The sequence below is a fragment of the Urocitellus parryii genome, chromosome 4, assembly GCF_045843805.1.
Source record: "Urocitellus parryii isolate mUroPar1 chromosome 4, mUroPar1.hap1, whole genome shotgun sequence".
Taxonomy (NCBI): Eukaryota; Metazoa; Chordata; class Mammalia; order Rodentia; family Sciuridae; genus Urocitellus; species Urocitellus parryii.
In genome coordinates this window covers 5,587,559-5,605,801 of record NC_135534.1, presented here as the reverse complement: position 1 = coordinate 5,605,801, position 18,243 = coordinate 5,587,559, and the positions used below count along the sequence as shown (strand labels likewise).

General features: G+C 46.3%; 1 protein-coding gene across 7 annotated transcripts in view; it reads right to left on the bottom strand.

The window, feature by feature from the left end:
* The window catches only part of Kmt5b (lysine methyltransferase 5B), a 58,399-nt gene extending 41,633 nt beyond the window's left edge, over nt 1–16,766 (bottom strand). The window contains exon 1 of one of the 7 annotated variants that reach the window (XM_026396405.2): nt 16,361–16,766. The gene's annotated coding sequence lies outside the window, so the exon portion shown is untranslated. The other 6 variants (XM_026396402.2, XM_026396409.2, XM_026396404.2 and 3 more) reach the window with 6 other exon arrangements.
* Between the last annotated feature and the right edge of the window lie 1,477 nt (nt 16,767–18,243).

Below are 18,243 nucleotides of genomic sequence, written 5' to 3'. Positions count from 1 at the left end.
ATCCCTAATACAAAACAAGTGAAAGGCTTTAGGTCACTTGTAACTAACCATCTGCTTCCTTAATTGACTTGAGAGTTCCTGAGGTCAACAATCCATTTTTTCTTATCTCTGACCCCAGTATCTAGCATAATGTAGAGTAGATCAGAGGCACTCAACTGATGAAAGAATAAATGAGGCTGTGCTCTAAAACAGGTCACACAAAAAAACTGCTTTATCTGTGGTTTTTTTTTTTTAAACTGTAATTAAAGTTACTGCCTGACCTCTTCAAATCTCCTTCTATTTCAAGATGCCTATGGTGCTAGGGACAGCAAAAGAAGATCCTGCACAGGTACAGACATGGTAGGACTCACAGCCACCACCAGCAACCTCCCTACCCTCTGCCACTCTGATTCTGGCTCAGTCCCTAGTTCTACATCTCCAGGAAAAAAGGGCAAGGAGGAGAAGCTAAAGTACTTTTTGTCATTTAGGGACTCTATCCCCAGAACACCTCATATAACACATGATTTGTATGACTGAAGAATGTGTGTTTAAGACTATAATTTTCCTCAATTATAAGACCTAAAGGCTATCTGCATGAAGCAGAAGAAGGAAACTGCAGATAGAATTAAAGAGACACAAAAGACTGGGCTGGGGATGTGGCTCAAGCGGTAGCGCGCTCGCCTGGCATGCGTGCGGCCCGGGTTCGATCCTCAGCACCACATACCAACAAAGATGTTGTGTCCGCCGAGAACTAAAAAATAAATATTAAAAAAAAATTCTAAAAAAAAAAAAAAAAAAAAAAAAAAAACAAAAGATAGCAAGCCATCTCTCTATGGAGAATCCTTATGTTTCAACCAAGATTCCCACTCAGCAGGTACAAAGCAGAATCTGGGAATGAGGCCCACCTGGGGATGACCTCCAGGTACAGCAGTGTTGAGAATTATGTTTACACTCATTTTATCTATCAGGGCAAAGAGCAGATGGCAAATTTAAAAACAAATTATGGAATAAATTTTATTGAGAAAATTATACCATTTCAGCCATACACATTTCAGCCAGTTTATAGAACAGACTGAGACCCATGCCATTTTATAATATCACTCTGACTAAATGTGGGTAAATGATCCAAATTGTTAACAACTGGGGCTTGGGTCTCAATTACATTGTGGTCAATTATTGTTTGAACTGAAGGTCCCATAATGTGATAGGCTCTTCTGTCAATCACAGTTGAGGCACACTGCACGTACCTACATATGGCCTAGCAGAGATGCCTGTCCTTTCCACATAGCCACAAAACATCGATCGATCAGTAAAGCAGTTCTAATAAAGCTATCAGTCATCTCGGGGCTATCCATAAACTTTTAGCTCTACTAATTATCAGAATATTGTTTGTTCTGGCAACAAACAATATTAGACTCTGTTCTTATGACATGATCTTTCCTCTAGGACAGAAAAAGCCAGCCCCGGTTGAAAGTTATAGACACTAAGGGCAACCAGGAGTTAAAGACACTGTCTTTCTGTTAAAGACAGAAAGCCTGGAGGCCTCCCCCAACATATACCAATGTAGTCTCTCCGCCATGGAACAAAGAGGGCTCACATGGAAATGCCCCCTAGTTTGATTTGGTTGACAATATCTGAACTGATTAACCACTGACTATATTTAGAACTAAAAATTACTTCAATTTTATCCCAAAACTGGCAGAAAAAAGAAATTTAAGAAAGAAGTAATGGCCACTCCTTAAGTGCAGAACTACTATCTTTCTCAATTCTAATTTCCCAATATAAAAATGTCAGGAAAATTATAAAGATTTCTATATCCAGATACTGCTGGGGGCACTGAAGACTCAACAAAGAACAAAACAAGGTTTCTGCCCTCATCTGTGCTTATGAAGGTTAGTGAACAAAGTACTAGGAAATAATAAGTAACTTAATAAATAACATCAATAAATTTAGTTAACAAGTAAATGTCAGCACCTTGGGGAAAACAGAGCAGTTTGTGATGGCAGGGGTGATGGTGGAGAGTTGAGGGAAGCTGACAGACACCTGGGAAAGTGTGCAGCAAGGCCCGGGGGAGGGAAGCATGAAGCCTGGAGCCGAAATGCCAGTCTGAGGAATAGCACAAAGGCTGGGTGGCTGGAGCAGATTAGAGGAGGCATAGGCACAGAGCACACAGAAGCTTCTAGAAGAACGAACATGAAACATAAGGTTTCAGAAGCCACTGGAAACTAAGGCATTTACTCCCAGTGGCATGGAAAGCAGAGGATCCAAGTCAGTCTTTTAAAGGACCACGCTGGCAGCTTGCTATGTGACAGGGCCACAAATGAATACTTTTAAAAAAATAGTTTTAAGAATCTCTAGGAACAAGAGAAAGCAGGGAGACCAGCAGAGACATCACTGAAACCAAGCGGAGAACTAGCGGCCTGCAGCGGCGGAGGTAAAAAGAAGAGGTGGGAGTCTTTTTTCAAAGATTTATTGACAGTCGACACTTACTGACAGACTAAATGTGGAGGTGAGACAAACAGGACTCAAATGTGCCTCCAAATGGAAGATTGGATTAATACTCAGGTGATGACAAAGACTACAGGAAGACTGGGTTTTGGCAAGCGTCTGGGTGCAGGATTTTGGCTCTCGTTTTTTGAGATACCCATTGGAGACACCAGTAGCACAGGTAGCTGGACACAAGGTCCTGGAGTACAGGTCAAGGTTAAAGAGAGAGATCTAGAGAGTGAGTGTTGATGGTGTTCTAAGCCATTGGACCAGACAAAATCACCCGTGAATGTACATAAAAGAAACCCAACAACTGATGGAGCCTGCTGATGAGGTCAAGACTAGGAAAAAACACAGGACACTGGAAAGATGCAACCAGCGAGGAAGGAGAGGGACCAAACCAAGGAAGGTGTCCAAGCAGGAAGGCTTATTCCCAGAAGGCAAGTATCTCTTTCTCTAATCTGGACATGATGGGCCACTGCTCAGAAACGATGGAGAACTTCTAAACTGGATGTGACAGCTTAACACATGTGCTGAGGAAGACAGAGGAACTTTTGCTAAGAAATAGATGGCATAGGGAAAGAAGAAGAATAACAAATAATAATAGTAGTGGTAGTTATTATTTTTAACTCAGCATAGGGGAGGACAGATGATGGGAACTGGTTAATTAGAGAACACCATGCTTTCAAAGTTTTGTTTTGTTTTTTAATTAACAGTTAATTCTCTGGATTGGAATGATATGGACCATCTGATTGTGAGAGTGGGGTAGAATTCCCTCTATTTTTGTAAGCTTCACAAAATGGCACAACCAGGGCTGGGGTGGCTTAGCAGTGGAGTGCTTGCCAAGCATGCATGAGGTCCTGGGTTCCAGCTAAGGAAATGCAACTGTGACTATGCTCCAAGATGGTGAGCACTATCCCTGAAAGGACTAATGTCAACAGGACAGATGCACCCTCCATGGTTCTACTGGATCAACAAGAAAGGGAAGAAGTACATTTTTAAGGCTCTACTAACAAATAAAAATAAAAGGGGGACAATTTAGGAACAACATGAAACATTTAAAAAGTTAGGGATGTGGCTTAGTGGCAGAGCACTTGCTTGCCTAGCTACCATCTGCAAGGCCCTGGATTCCATCCTAGCACTGCAAAGAAAAAGCAAGCAAGCTGCTAAAATTGAGAATCGTATGCAGGCTGGGGATGTGGCTCAAGCAGTAGGGCGCTCGCCTGGCATGTGTGGGACACTGGGTTCCATCCCCAACACCACATAAAAATAAAATAAAGATATTGTGTCCACCTAAAACTAAAAAATAAATATTAAAAAAAAGAATTGTATGCAAAGAATTAAAAAGAAAGTTAATTTGTCCACACACCATAATGCCCCTAAGGTAAAAGTACCCCACTCCTCACTACCAGGGTACAACGGGGATCACTACCAATGGTAACACCAATAGCCATTTTTTGGGGATGTGGCTCAGTGGTGGAGCACTTTTCAATGTGTGAAAGGCCCTGAGTTCTATCCCCAATACCACCATCCCCTACACAGAGTTTCTACCTCAAATGTCTACAGTGAATATATTTATTTATAATTAGAAAGCAAAACAAAACCTCAAAGCGCTGATACTTCACCAGAAAGCAATGTGCTAGGAAATGTGCCTGGTTCCCATCAAGTGCCTGCATTATAGCAGGCAGTGATAGCCCCTCAACAGTCCCTTTACTGAACTATACGTTGTTTAGTAATTTTTGAGTTAGCTCGTCTCCAATTTGAGAACCTTGGTTCCAATCCTTTTTTCACTTATAGACAGGAGACAGGAGATATTTTGCTTAACATCCTTACACAAATCAGGACTTTTATTTTATTATTTTTTTTAAATATTTATTTTTAGCTTTATTTTATTTTATTTATTTATATGTGGTGCTAAGGATCGAACCCAGGCCCTTTCGTGTGCTAGGCGAGTGCTCTACCGCTGAGCCACAACCCCAGCCCACCAAATCAGGACTTTTAAAAACCTATCATAAAAATAAAAAAACTGATTCTGAAGGACTATAAAAATTTTAACGTTAATTCCTGTGACATTGCCAAGAAATCTCTAAGCAGTTTAACATGCTGAATTTGTCTGAAGACAGTTCATCTTAGGAGTATTCAGAAGCAGGGAAACAAACCCCAAGTAGTTGAAACAGAAAAGTTAACACACATTTTTAAAAAGCAGGCTTTAGCCTGTTAAGAGTATTTTTTGGAAATTTTTATTCAGAAAAGCAAACAAAACATTTTTCAAGTGATTCAGCTATAATCTGATATAAAACAATTCCACACACCCAAGAGTTAACAGTGTTACCCCTGGAGAATGATTACAAGTCATTTTTATCTGGAACACGTTCAACTTTTCAAAATGAACACACATTTGTAATAATAATATACATGCATGTGTGTGCGTGTGTGTGTGTGTGTGTGTGTGTGTGTGTGTATGGAAGCAAGAAGTAAGGCAGGGGGCTGAGGCTGTGGCTCAGCAGTACCACGCTTGTACAGTGCAGCGCCCTGGGTTCCATCCTCAGCACCACATAAAAATAAACAAAAGTATTTGTCCATCTACAACTAACAACAAAAAAAAATTTTTTTAAAGAAGTAAGGCAGGCTGGCTGCCCCCTGCATGGGACGTTTGCCTGTGGGATGCTGCCAGCCTGCCCTCCAGCCCCTGCCCAGCCCCACTACCCCAACCCCAGACATCCTTGTCACATTTCTCCCATGCTCACCACCACGGTACTCGATTCTTGTGCTCTTATTTGGTAACACCTACCTTCCCACTGGAGTTGAACTAGCTAAGGTATACTTTCCTAGCACTCACACCTAGCACCCAGGCCTGCCAAATCATAGGACCATTTATATCACACCTTCCTTTTTTTCAGTACTGGGGATTGAACCCAGGGGCAATTAACCACTGAGCCACATCTCCAGCCCTTTTTATTTTTTTATTTTGAGATAGGGTCTCTCAAGTTGATCAGGGCCTAAGTTGCTGACACTGGCCTCAAATTTGCAATCCTCCTGCTTCAGCCTCCCAAGTCACTGGGATGACAGATGTGCACCACCACACTGGGCTACATCACACCCTCTTTCAAGTCTCAAACTTAACTGTTGCATATCCAGTTAGTCACTGGATCTTTCCTCCCAAACTACAATTACAAAAGAATTCTACAAAGAATTCCAAATTAGTCTCTATGAACCACTATTCCAAGTCCATCTGCAATACCATATACCCAATGTTCTACAGAACCCTACAGTAGTAATTCTAGTGATTAGGTCAATATAAGAAGCCTGCAGGGCTGCGGTTATGACTCAGCAGTAGAGCACACGCCTAACACATTGGAGGCCCTGGATTCGATCCTCAGCACCACATAAAAATAAATAAAACAAAGGTATTATGTCCAACTACAGCTAAAAAATAAATATTAAAAATATTTTAAAAAAGAAGCCCTGCATCAGAGATAGTTCTGAAAAATATCCCAACATACCACTCACATACAGTTGTTCAGTTACCAATCTGTTAGAAAACTACCATGAATCCATGTTCATGCCTGCAAACTTAATAGTTTTTTTTTTTTAGTTGTAGACGCGCCTATCTATTTATTTAATGTGGTGCTGAGGATTGAACCCAGTGCCTCACACATGCAAGGCAAACGCCCTACCACTGAGCCACAACCCCAGCCCCATGCCTGCAAACTTAAAATCTGCTCCTACAAAGAGTTGTTAGAAATCTCACTCGAGAAGCTAGACACTTAACCTGTCAGAGCAGTTTAACTATTGCTAGTGGTGGGAAAGGAGATCTGTGTTTCTCTAGACTCACAATTATGCCTCCACCTACATCAGAGCTGTCACTGCAACACTGGAGCTGCCATTTCAGCCATGGCACCTGGCACCCCTAAGAGTAGGTCTCTCCATACTTGTGAAATGACAAGTGTCATGTTATTATTAGGTTGTCATTCCTGTTTCCTTCTCTAACTTTTGCAGGGTAAAGCTCACATGCACTTCGATTTGGCCAATCCAACAGCTTCCCCAAGCACCCTCAGGTGGCAATGCCCTCATCTGGTCCACCAGGGGAAAGGGGCCCTCTCAGGATTAAATGATGGTTAGAGATGCCATCACTAAATTTTTTAAACCACTGAGCATGGCAAATTGATCTAACTGTTACTCTAAAGGAGACTGTAGAAGGCTGAAAAATGACCCAAAAATTGATCAGATCCCAACCTCTGGAACCTGTGAATACTGCCATGTAAGGAAAAGGGTCTTTCAAGATGTCATTAAAGATTTTGTTACGGAGATTATCCTGGATCGTGCAAGTGCACCCTTAACACCATCATAAATGTCTTTGTAAAGGAGAGGCAGAGACTGGAGTGATGTGGCTACGGGGAAAGGAATACTACTGCCACCAGACACTGGAAGAGCCAAGAGCAGATTCTCTTCTAGAGCACAGCCCCATCACACACTGATTTGGGTCCTGTGAAATGATACTGTGGGGCTGGGGTTGAACTCAGTGGTAGAACGCTTTCCTCACAGGTGTGAGGCCCTGGGTTCGGTCCCGAGCACCACATAAAAATAAACAAATAAAAATAAAGATATTGTGTCCATCTACAACTACAAAAATATTTTAAAAATATTAAAAAAAAAAGAAAAAGAAACTGATGCTAAATTCAGGGCCTCCAGAACTATGGGAGAATACATTTCTGTTGTTTGTAGCCACCAGGTATGCGGCAATTTGTTATAGCAGCCACAGTTAACTAATAGAGACCATGAAAAAGTAAACCAAAGTAGAAATGCTTTACCATTATCAGATACCAGAAACATAAAATTCTAACACATATACACACACAAAGGGCATTTAAAACTACTTTGAAAGTTATTTTTTTCCCTTGCAGCTGCAGAGATAAAACACAGCTACAGGCTTATATGGATTCTGAAAATAAAGCTAGCTTCCCAATTGCACATCTCATCACTCATGTACTGTGCTAAACCAGATAACCAAGATCTTCCTTAGAAGCTTTATGATTGAACATTTTTCTATTTATATAAAGAATTATAATAACAGCTATTTAGCTAGAATTTTTCATTTAGTAAAACATTTTAAATAGCAAAACATCCACTGACTGGTAAGTTTATAATTAGACATGTGCATCTGCTTACTGATCTAATCCGACATGTAATAAATTCCTAACTGCCTTATTACTGAAAATATTGCTTCATAACTTCTCACGTGTCCATGTCCAGAGGGATTTTACATAAGAAAGAATTCATGTCTACAACAGTATCAGTAGGTATTTTAAAAATAAAGGTTATGTGGTTGGAAGAAAATTCAACAAAAACAACAAAACCCCCACAGAGAACAACAAGAACACCTGCTTCCCCATCTTTCCTACTGACCCACTGCTTACCTAGTACTAAGTATAAATAAAATCCAAGATGCTTCTTTGTTACCCTTTCCTCAGCTTCTCACTCTTCTAGAAACAGATGCCATCTGGTGTCAAATGTCTGTAAGTACAGCCTCAACAGCCCACAGTTCCTTAAAGAACAGGTAATTTCTACTGAGCAAAGGGTGAGGAGAACTTGAAAGGTGATTTCTGGGCTGGATTTCAAGGGATGACTGAGTCTGCCAAGTGGTGTACTGAGCCAGAGGGAGGCCACGGTGGCTTTGGCTGTGGCTCTGGAGTGGAAGCACCTGGGTCCCTCTCTTGACTCATCTAGTACTTTCTTAAATATTTTCAGTTGTCAATGGACCTTTATTTTATTTATTTATATGTGGTGCTGAGAATTGAACCCAGTGCCTCCCACATGCCAGGCAAGTGCTCTACCACTGACCCACAACCCCAGTCCCTCATCTAGTACTTTCGAGCAGTGTGACCAAGCACAAGTCATTTAACCTTACAGTCACCTCCTTGGTAAAATGAATCCTCCTGGATTTGGCACACAAACCGAATGAGCAGAAGTTGCTAATAAAGGTCTCCAACTGCCTCCTCTTTCCAACTATTAAGGCAAAAGCAAAGAGGGCCAGATGCACTAGACATTTCCTTTCCATTCCCCATCTAACCAAAGCTCCCACAAGGGGGAAAAATATACCAGCTCACTCACATTTAAAAAAGGACAAATTTTCAAGAGAATGGAAAAGAACAGGCAGTGCTAATTTTGATAGAGAACTGAGCATCAGTTTTGCTATTCCTACAGCTCCTGAGAAGAAATGTGATTTCTGGCAACTGTGTGCATATTAAAAACCACACCAAACTATACTCACATATCAACATTCAGAGGACTACAGATTTTGTTAGTTTGTTGTATATCTGGTAAGGCAAATTAATTTTTCTTACTTCATGTCCAGCTTTTTTGATAACAGCTACAAGCACTTAGTGTTTCCGACATTCATTCTATCATTTGATTTTCACACACTGTCAAGCAGGTAATTTTTCCTGGTTATCAGACAAGAGGTTGGAAAACTTTCTCAATTGTGCTCTAAAAAAGACTGATTTCTCTGGTGGAATACCGAGATTAAAGACAGGAAATGAAATGTAATAGTAGTAGTGGGTGGGAAGAGAGATAACCTCTGGTGTTTAAGATAAAAGGATGACAAAACTTGGTAACAAACTAGAAACAGGTGGTGAGGAATTCAAGCTAAGTTAGAAATCTCTGGTGAGTGCGAGGCTGCAGCCTAGAAGACTGCAGGGCTAACATTTACTGAGCCAGGGAACACACCAGAAGGTGTGCAGAGGAGAGGAGCAAGCGTGGACTTGCTGAATGTGTGGAGAAGGGCAGTGCCAGGTGAAGCTGTCCTAAGATGTTAAAACTCAGAGGAGCAGAGGCTGTTAGGAGGTTCACATTAATAAAAGGACTTCACAGCTTACCAAGCATTTCAACATTAAGTCATCATAAACACCTCAGATTCAAAGAGACAGGCTGGAGAGGCAAGTTACTTGCCCAAAGTAATTCACTTCTTCTGACAGGAAACTGTACAACCCATAATACATGAAACAAACAAACAAACAAACAAACAGAAAACAGTCTGAGCTTTATCATGGGCAGTTAAATGAAAGGAAAAGAGAAGAAAAGAAAGAGATGAGCAAGAGAGAATCACAGTATCCTCATGCACAGTATTTGGGAAATGTGGGTAAGTGCCAAGTGCCTAGCTCAATGTCCGATACATGGCTGTTCAAGAGGCAAGGATCTAATTCCGTAATTCTGGCATAGTAGAGGGAGACCACCACCTAGCTGGACTGTTCCACCACCATTTCACATGATCACTTCACTCTGGTCCAAGAACTGTGCCAATCACGTCATGTGCACCACATCATTTACCCACACCACAGTCCTTTAACACATATACAATACTACCATTATAATCCCTTTCTTACTAAAATAATTAGGGAAAAAATTAGGACACATCTAGGCCAAGAGTACATAATCATAACATCATGTAAGAAAGCAATACAAACCTGATGCAAACAATTTTAAATACAGTTTGCTCCATAATTGAAAAGTCAAACCCTAAAACATAAGGGACATGATTCCTGATTTCATGGAGCTCTGGGTATTGTGTGGGAAGAGGAAAAAAAAATCAAATAAACATGCAACTATAAATTCTGGTTAAGAGTTCTAAGGGAAGCCAATAGATGTTAGCAGAGAGAATAATGCAGTAACAGACTTTAGATTAGCTGATAAGGGAATATAAACCAAAAGTATATGAAAAGGTTCACTTTTTTTTTGTACTGGGGATTGAACTCAGGGGCACTTACCACTAAACCACATCTCTAGCCCTATTTTGTGTTTTATTTAGAGAGAGGGTCTCACTGAGTTGCTTTAGTGCTTCACTTTTGCTGAGGCTGGCTTTGAATTTGTGATCCTCCAGTCTTAGGCTCCCAAGCTGCTGGGATTATAGGCCACAAAGAAATATTTTTTTGAGGCAAACAGCTTTATCTGAACCCTCCAGAAGCCTAATAAGGTTGTTTTTGTTTGTTTTCAAGGGGAAGAGAGGTTTCTCATGGCAGCTCTAGCCCCAGACTCCACTAGTTCACTTGCTGAAGGGTTAATCCCCCCTTCTTAGTGAAGGGAGCTCCATCTTTCCAAGAGCTGCTTGGTTTTCTTATTAAAAACATACCGTTCCACACAATACAACACAAGCACTTCCCTAAAAATAAAAACACTCTTCAGAAACCTTAAGATATAACAGATACTTCATCCATTCTGCAGTCATGGAATACACACTTCAACCAACATTTGCCAAGAGCCCAGTGGGAGCCACTGGGCACTGTTCGTGGTGCTGGAATACCAATCATGGCCAGGGAACACAAGAGGGCGCGCGAGAGCTTCTGCTTTCAGAAAAATTGGGCAGAACGTGACTGGGGACCAAGATGCAAGGGAAGCACACACAAAAAGAACATCTGAAGAACAGCACAGAGGGTGCAGGGTAGAAGGCAGAATGACCATTCAGTAAGGGGACTTTTATGTAAAGCCTGAGAGGCAATCCCTCTGCCCTTAGCGATCTGCCAGCCAGGTGTCCTATAAAGATGACATGAGTTAGAATGCAGGCACCCCGACATGGAAATCAGGTATTATACTGTTCCCCACTAACGTGCAAGACAAGTATTATCGCCACAAATGAGAAGGCTAAAGCTCAAAAGCGAAATGCTTTCCTGACGTCAAATTGCTATTGTGTTAAGGCCAAGTTTAACCCTTGTGTTTAAACTGGAGTTTGGGGTTTACTCCAAAACTTGAGAGGTTCGTCACTGGCAAATGCTCCCTAGATTTATCTATTTTCTTCTTACTGTGCTATACACAGAGACTCAAGAGATGCAAGTGGCAAGTAGGTGCCATACAGGGCTTAAGGATAGTTTCTCAATTCTAAAACTCAACTGGTTGTAAAAGTATCTCATCAATTTAATGACATTCAAAAAAAGGAGGTAAAACTACATAAGTGTCAAAATATGAGTGAAATAGTTAAGAGAAAATAGGGTGTGAAAAGATGGAAGTATAACTTAGGATAGAAAGGACCAGAGACTAATGTTTGGTCATTTTATAAAAACTGAGACTTGGCCCTATAAATGTCTTACATTAACAGTAAACAGAGCAGAGACTGGAATAGAGGTATTGATTCTTATGCCCAAGTCCTTCAACTACCCCTCAAATTATAGTCAAAATTCTATATACAGCCCTAGAGGACTGCATGGTGTTCAAATGTCTCAGCTAGACACTCACTAGCCCCAACTCAAGTGGCCTGAGGCCAGAAACAGTTAAGAAACCAAACTGTTTTTTTCGTGGTCTTTCCATGATTTGACACCATGCAAGGAAAATGGTGAAGCAAAACCTAATTTAGAGGATCAATAACTGTGGACACCAGTGAGTTTTTTGTCCTTCTGTGAGAATACTTTAGAAATAATGAAGGTTAATACTAGGACACAAATGGTTTCTGCTTTCATTACCAATTAACTACACAAATGATAATATATCTTCTCTAACTTACTGACTCTGAACAAGAGAATCAAAAAACAAAAAGTCTAAAAAGGGAAAAAAAAAACTATCACTGGAAGTTAACATGAATTTACAAAAATAAACCGGGCGAGTCTTTACTGTACAGATGGATTCTCTCTATAGCACGCCTTTAAAATAGTCAAACCCTGTAATGCACTTAAAATAAGACATGCATGACTAAAAATTGGGAACATGTCTTTTGAGTAAGACAAGATGTTTTTAAGTGAAAAAGTGCCTTCATTGACTAGGACAAAGTGAAATTCAGATCATACTAACAGATAAATACAGGGTTAGATACCGATCAGGCAGGACCTGTGCTCTCAGTTGACACTTCTGATCTTCAAGGAAACATCAAATTATGGGGGATAGGAAGAAATTACAGGAAGAACTAAAGTAAAAATGTATTTGTAAAGTTTTTGGGTGGCTTTGTTTTGGAGAGGGGATTCAGAATTGGAAGAAAGAATTCAAAAGAAGCTGTTAAAGTTTTCCCCAATTAAGTTTCTTACTTCCCAACTAGGAATCCTTCTTTGTACAACATTCCATTGAACTCCACCACTAAAACTGTAGAGTTTTAATTCACATTTCAAACGAAAGAGGCTCAAACACAAAGTAAATGCTTGGTTTCAAAGCTGACAGTCTACTCAAGAAATAAATTATTCTCCAAATCATTTGCATTTTATCCATAAGCTAAAGATAAGTTTTATCTTGCAATCATTTTGATTTGTACTTCTTTTAGCAATCAAAATAACTTCCACACCCTGACATGGCAGTAGAATAAGTTTTTTTTAAGTAACTAAAAATCAGGCTGAAAAATTAGCTATACCTTCCCCCCAAAACCAATCTCTACTGTACAAAGCTAGCTCTACTTAAGATACAACCACCCCATGCAAAAACACAATGGATCTCTATGCATTTACTTTATACCATGTAACCAACAGTGTGACCTAAGGGAGGAAAGTCACATGGTCCCTTGCTTTTAAAAGTCTGTGGAAGGCTTGGGTGGAGGGGACTGCCTGTAATCCCAGCTCAGGAGGCTGAGCCAGGAGGATCACAAATTTGAGGCCAGTCTCAGCAACTTAGACCCTGTTTCAAAATAAAAAGGGCTGAGGAAGGAGCTCAGTGGTAGAGCACCTGGGTACTGGAGGGTGGGGATGGGACAGTCTGTGGAAGCCTATTACAGTGTTCCAGGACTGACAAGAGTCCTAACTCCAGCACACAAAGGAGAAGGATTCTGCTGAACAGAGAGCAAGTAAAGTTCATATAATAGTACACAAAAGCACAAAATAATGGAATCACAGTGATTTATCTGAAAGGATTTGCTCTGTAAGCCATGGGAAGGCATTCCTGGGGACAGGGAGCTGCTCAGATACCACATATACAAATCTGTCACACAACCCAGCCACATACTCAGGCCCTATAAATCCACAAATTGGTACTCATGTAAAGGAGTATCAGATTCAAGCCTAGATTTATAGGACACAAGGGAAAAACTAACAAACCAACATCCCCCAGCCACAAACTCCTTCTGCATCACAACACACACACCCAGGACACATCCTTTCCAAAGACCCCCCCCCCCAAACAAGCTATTCTGCTACGCCATCCCCCCACCCCCCACCCTGAGTATGGTCCACTGGTGCTGGGAGCACAGAGAGTTCAGAGCAGAGCAGTCCAGCGTGTCCAAGAGGCACAGGAAAATACAGGCAAGAGTGCACTTGGGAGAGAGGAGAAAGGGCCCTTGGAAATGATTTTGAAAGAGTTTGGTTTCAAAGATTATGGGCAAAGAATGGAGCAGGACTCCTCCCCTCTTGAAGTCTCTAATATTCCTTTCACTCTCAAACTAAGTTGCTTTAGAAAAATAACAATGTTTAAACAGAGATGCAAATGTATATACACATATATATGTGTACATTTTGTTGCTAGTTTGAGACAGGGTCTGGATAAATTGCCTAGGCTGGCCTCACACTGGTGATCCTCCCATTTCAGTTTCCAGAGTAGCTGGAATTACAGGTATGAGCCACCACCTGCCAATAACAATGTTTTAAAATAACATTCAAATACACCTAGTTTGAAAAACCAAATACAAATTATTAAACTTGGCAACCTGGAGATTAACAAATTATCACATTCATCAAGTGTCTACTGAGCATCTACTCTGCGCCTGTCTCTGAGCAGAGAAGACAACTCACACAACAAGCTCACAGGAGTGCTGAGGATATGGGCAAATAAACAAGTCACTATAATATAATGTAACAACTGCTCAGGGAGCACAGAGGAAGCACACCTTCTCCCAGGTGGGTCAGCCTCTGAATGTGTGTGTTTGAGAAAAGGAGCCACCAGCAGGCAATATTCTCTGGGAGCCTTTCTGAAGGGTGGGCGTACACTGATGGGACAGGGCAGGGGCACAGGAATGCCTGGCAGGACATGGCCAAAAGGCATCAGGAGCGGGGAAACTAGTGTCCCTGGAGCTTGGGAGAGGGAGCAGAAAGTAGAATGTGGAGAGATTAGAACCCAAAAGTAGGCTGGAGTTCCCACACTGCGAGATTAATGCTTCTTGGACTTTCACCTTAGAATCCAGGGAGCTCCAGCAGGGGCGGGCCACACCTTGGGCTACCCGGGAGGTGCGCGTCCAGCAGGCGACTCTGCCAGCGTGCACTTGGACACGCTCAAGCCGTCCGCGAGGCTCCGGGCGAAACGACCTCCTCCTCCCTTTTGAAATGATCTACGTTTCTACTACTAATTACCAAAAATCACAGGCGTGCTCTCAATAAGTACCCAAGGCTGAAAGGGGAAAAGTCACAGCCGGCAATTTCGGCGAGGATGCCGCCCAGCCGGCCCCACAGGCCAGGCTGACGTCGAAGGGGTCCAGGTGAAGAGAATCCCAGCCCATCAACCAGCGCGTCCGCCCGCGGCGCCACACAACTTCTCCTTCGGCGAGAAGGCGACTTCCGAGGGCGCGCCCCCGTCCCCGTCCCGCCGCTGCGGGGTGGCGGCCCCGGCGCCCCGGGTCCCGCAGAGGGGTCGCGGCGCCCGCTGGAGCCCGCTCGCCGCGCCGCCCGGGCGGGGGCCCGGCGCATCCTCGGCGCGGGCCGGGGCCGGGGCCGGGGCCGCACAAAGGGGAGGGCGCGGCGCGGGGACGCCGGCCCGGACGCCGGACGCGCTCCGAGGACACTCGAGCGCGGCTCGAGCCAAAACAAAAACAACCGAAAGTTGAGCGCGGCCGGGGAGCAGATTGGGCGAGCCCGATCACGGCCGCCCATTGGCGAAGAGGGAAGGCAGAGTCCCCCAATCGCGAGCGGCGGGCTGCCCCCCTCGAGCGGCCGCGGCCCGGCCCGACGCGGCCCGGCGGCCGCTACCGCTCCCTTCCGGCCGCGGCCACCACTGCAGGCCGCCCGCCGCCCGCCCCGCCCGCGGCCGCCCCGGCCCGGCGTCCCGGAGCCCGCTCGGCCGCCGCGGCCCCGCACGCCCCCGCCAGGCCGCCCGCCCCGCTCACCGCCGGCCGGCCCGCCTCCTGCTCAGGCGCGTCGAGGCCCCTCTGCCCGGCCGCCGCGACGCGGGCTCACGCTGCCCGGTCGCCCTCGCCCGTCCCCTCAGAAAATTAATCACCAAAAAATAATTCCAGAGAAAAATGGAGAGTAAAATCCAAGATGGCGGCGCGGACGCAGCACCGCCCGCTCCCTCCGCTGAGGGAAAAAGGAGTCCTGCGGCCGAGCCCCCGCCCCCACCCGGCCGCCGCCGCCGCCGCCGCCGCCGCCGCCGAGCCGGCCCCGGCCCCGGCCCACCGCCCCCGCCCCCGGCCCGCCGCCCCAGCCTCACCTCAGCCTCGCGCGCGGCCGCCGGCTCCGAAAGGCATCCGCCGGCTTCGGGGTTCCGCGTCCTCGCGCCGCGCGGTGCCGCCTCCAGCGACCGGGCGTCCTCACCTCATAGCCCCGGAGCCGCGCCGCAGCCGCGCCGCCGCCCCCGGTGAGCCACCCGGACACCGCCCGGGCCCGGTGGAAGGACACAAAAAGGAGTCCGCGGCGACGGCGGAGGGACACCACTCCAGTGCGGCCCCTCGAGCGTGCGCGTCCCTGTCCGACGCGGAATCCTTGCCACGGGCCCTTAGGGGGAGGCGGAGGGCTCCCGAGGGAAACGAGTTCCTCGCCGGCAGCTCCCGGCGGCGGAAGCACCGGAGAGGTTTCCGAGCGAACGGGCCGCGTCGTTGCCGTCACTGCGCCTCGCGGCGGAGGAATCGGGCCGAGCGTGGCGCACGGGAATCCCTCCGCCTGCTGCCCTTTAAATCGCGGCGGAGGCGGCGTCGCTGCGCGCCCGCGGGCGCCACCTAGCTCGCGAGCGCCGGGGCCCGAGCCGCCCCGCGGGGCCCCTCGCCCGCCCCTGGCCCTCGCGCACCTGCACCTACCAGGGACAGCTCCCGAGCCGGGACTGAGGGGCAGCCCGGAGGCCGGGGACGCTCCTCGCCGCTTCGCCGCCTGGGTGCGCTGAGGGGAGGCGGCCCCGGGATGGCGAGTTTCTTTGTTGTGGGAATGGGTGTCGCTGGGAGCAGATACACCCTTAAAGACCATGTGGGCAGCCCGAGCATTACAACACGGGAGGAGGGAGGGAGCGGGCATTGGTCGGGCCGCTCGGCGCTGTCAGCGGGCCGTTTCTTGAGCACCTACTGGGTGCCAGCCTTTCCGCGACTCCATGGCATTTCCTCCCCTTGCCCTTCTGGGAGTCGATGAGCACCAGGAGGGCGTTGGGGTCCTGCAGGAGCTCAGGCGGTGCCCGAAGACACCGAGTATCTAGCGCCGCACCGGGCTAGGGCGAAGCCCCGCCCCTTGGATCTTGCAGTCAGATAATAAAGGGTACAAAATAACAATAAGGAGGGTGGCGAGTATTCGGACCTCACGGGCGCGGTTGCCCAGGCTCCGATGCACGATCTCCTTAGAACCACCGCAGGGGTGGGGAGTGTTGTCCTTCCCATTTTACACACAGGGAAATTGAGGCACTGAGTGGTTAGGTGGCCTCAGGACAAGTAGTCAGGGCTTGAGCGGGAGATCTTGATGAAAAATATGCAAACGTCAAATAACTTCGAGAGCATGCGTTAAGGGCCAGAAGTTGAAGTTGCCAGAGGCATGCGGACTGGAGACCTGAAGGGTGGGTTGGAGTGTGTTACGGAAAGCGCCCGTAAGGAGATGTGTGACCCACGGGCTAGATGAGCACAAAGAGCGGCAGGGAAAAGGGCTGCAGTTCCCGCCCTAAGGAGGAGGAGGATGGGGTGGGTGACTTGAGACAGTTCCAGGAAGAACCCCAGCCTGCCATGGTTTCCCTGCACGCCCCTCCCCCAACCCCTGGGCCTGGCACAGTGGGCACTCCGTAAAGGACCAGTCAATGGAGTGTCTCGGTGGCCTCCACGAGGCAGCCGTACAGTCCAGCTGGATTAACCCTGGTTTCCCTCCTCCTTGATCTTGGGTGGCAGACATGATGCTTGTTACCCCATCCACCTATGGGAAACTGTGGCACAGTGACCTGCTGAAGGCACAGGCTAACAGGAGAAGCCAGGCCTAGATTATGTTCCTCCCTCAGCCATGGGGTAGAGTAGGGGCAGAGCCTGCCCTGCCTCAGGCCTGTGGCAGTGTGCTTCCTGCTCTTCCACCCTAAAAGCTGTTGGTCACTGTGGCACTGGAGTCCGTCTTGCCATGTGCCTCTCTGCAGACACAGCTGATAAATGATGGCTTTGGTCTCAGTAGTTTCTGGATTATCATTAAACTTTTCCAAGACTTTCTTAGAACTTGGCTCCACATACTCAGCTGGTATCCTAGAGACAATGAGGCTCCCTGCCACCCCCACCACTGCCTGGCAAGGTGGAGTGCACATGAGAGATACCACCTGCCTCCACTGGGTGCTGGTGGTCCTTTGTCTACCTGCCAGTGTCTTGGCCCCACGTCCAACCACACCTTTGCAGCCTTATCAAGCCTGTCCAAGCTTTCCAGGGCCCACCCCAACACAGCAGTGCACACACCCTTCAGACTGACCCAAACCGCCAGCTCTGTAAAGCCCCCAGACTCACTGGCACCTCCGCCGAATCCCTGATGAATCCAGGCCAAGCATTGCTTTGCCAGAGAGCAGTTGGGCCACCCTGCAGATGACCGACCCAGCACAACCTCCTCATCCTGCAGTTCTGGGCCATCCCTCCTCCCGCCCCTCCATTGCCAGTTGCTCTTTCAGCCTCCGCTGAGTCCCTGAGAGCTGGGAGTCTTGGCTGAGCTGAACTGGCCTCAGGATGTTGGTGGAGCCATGTTA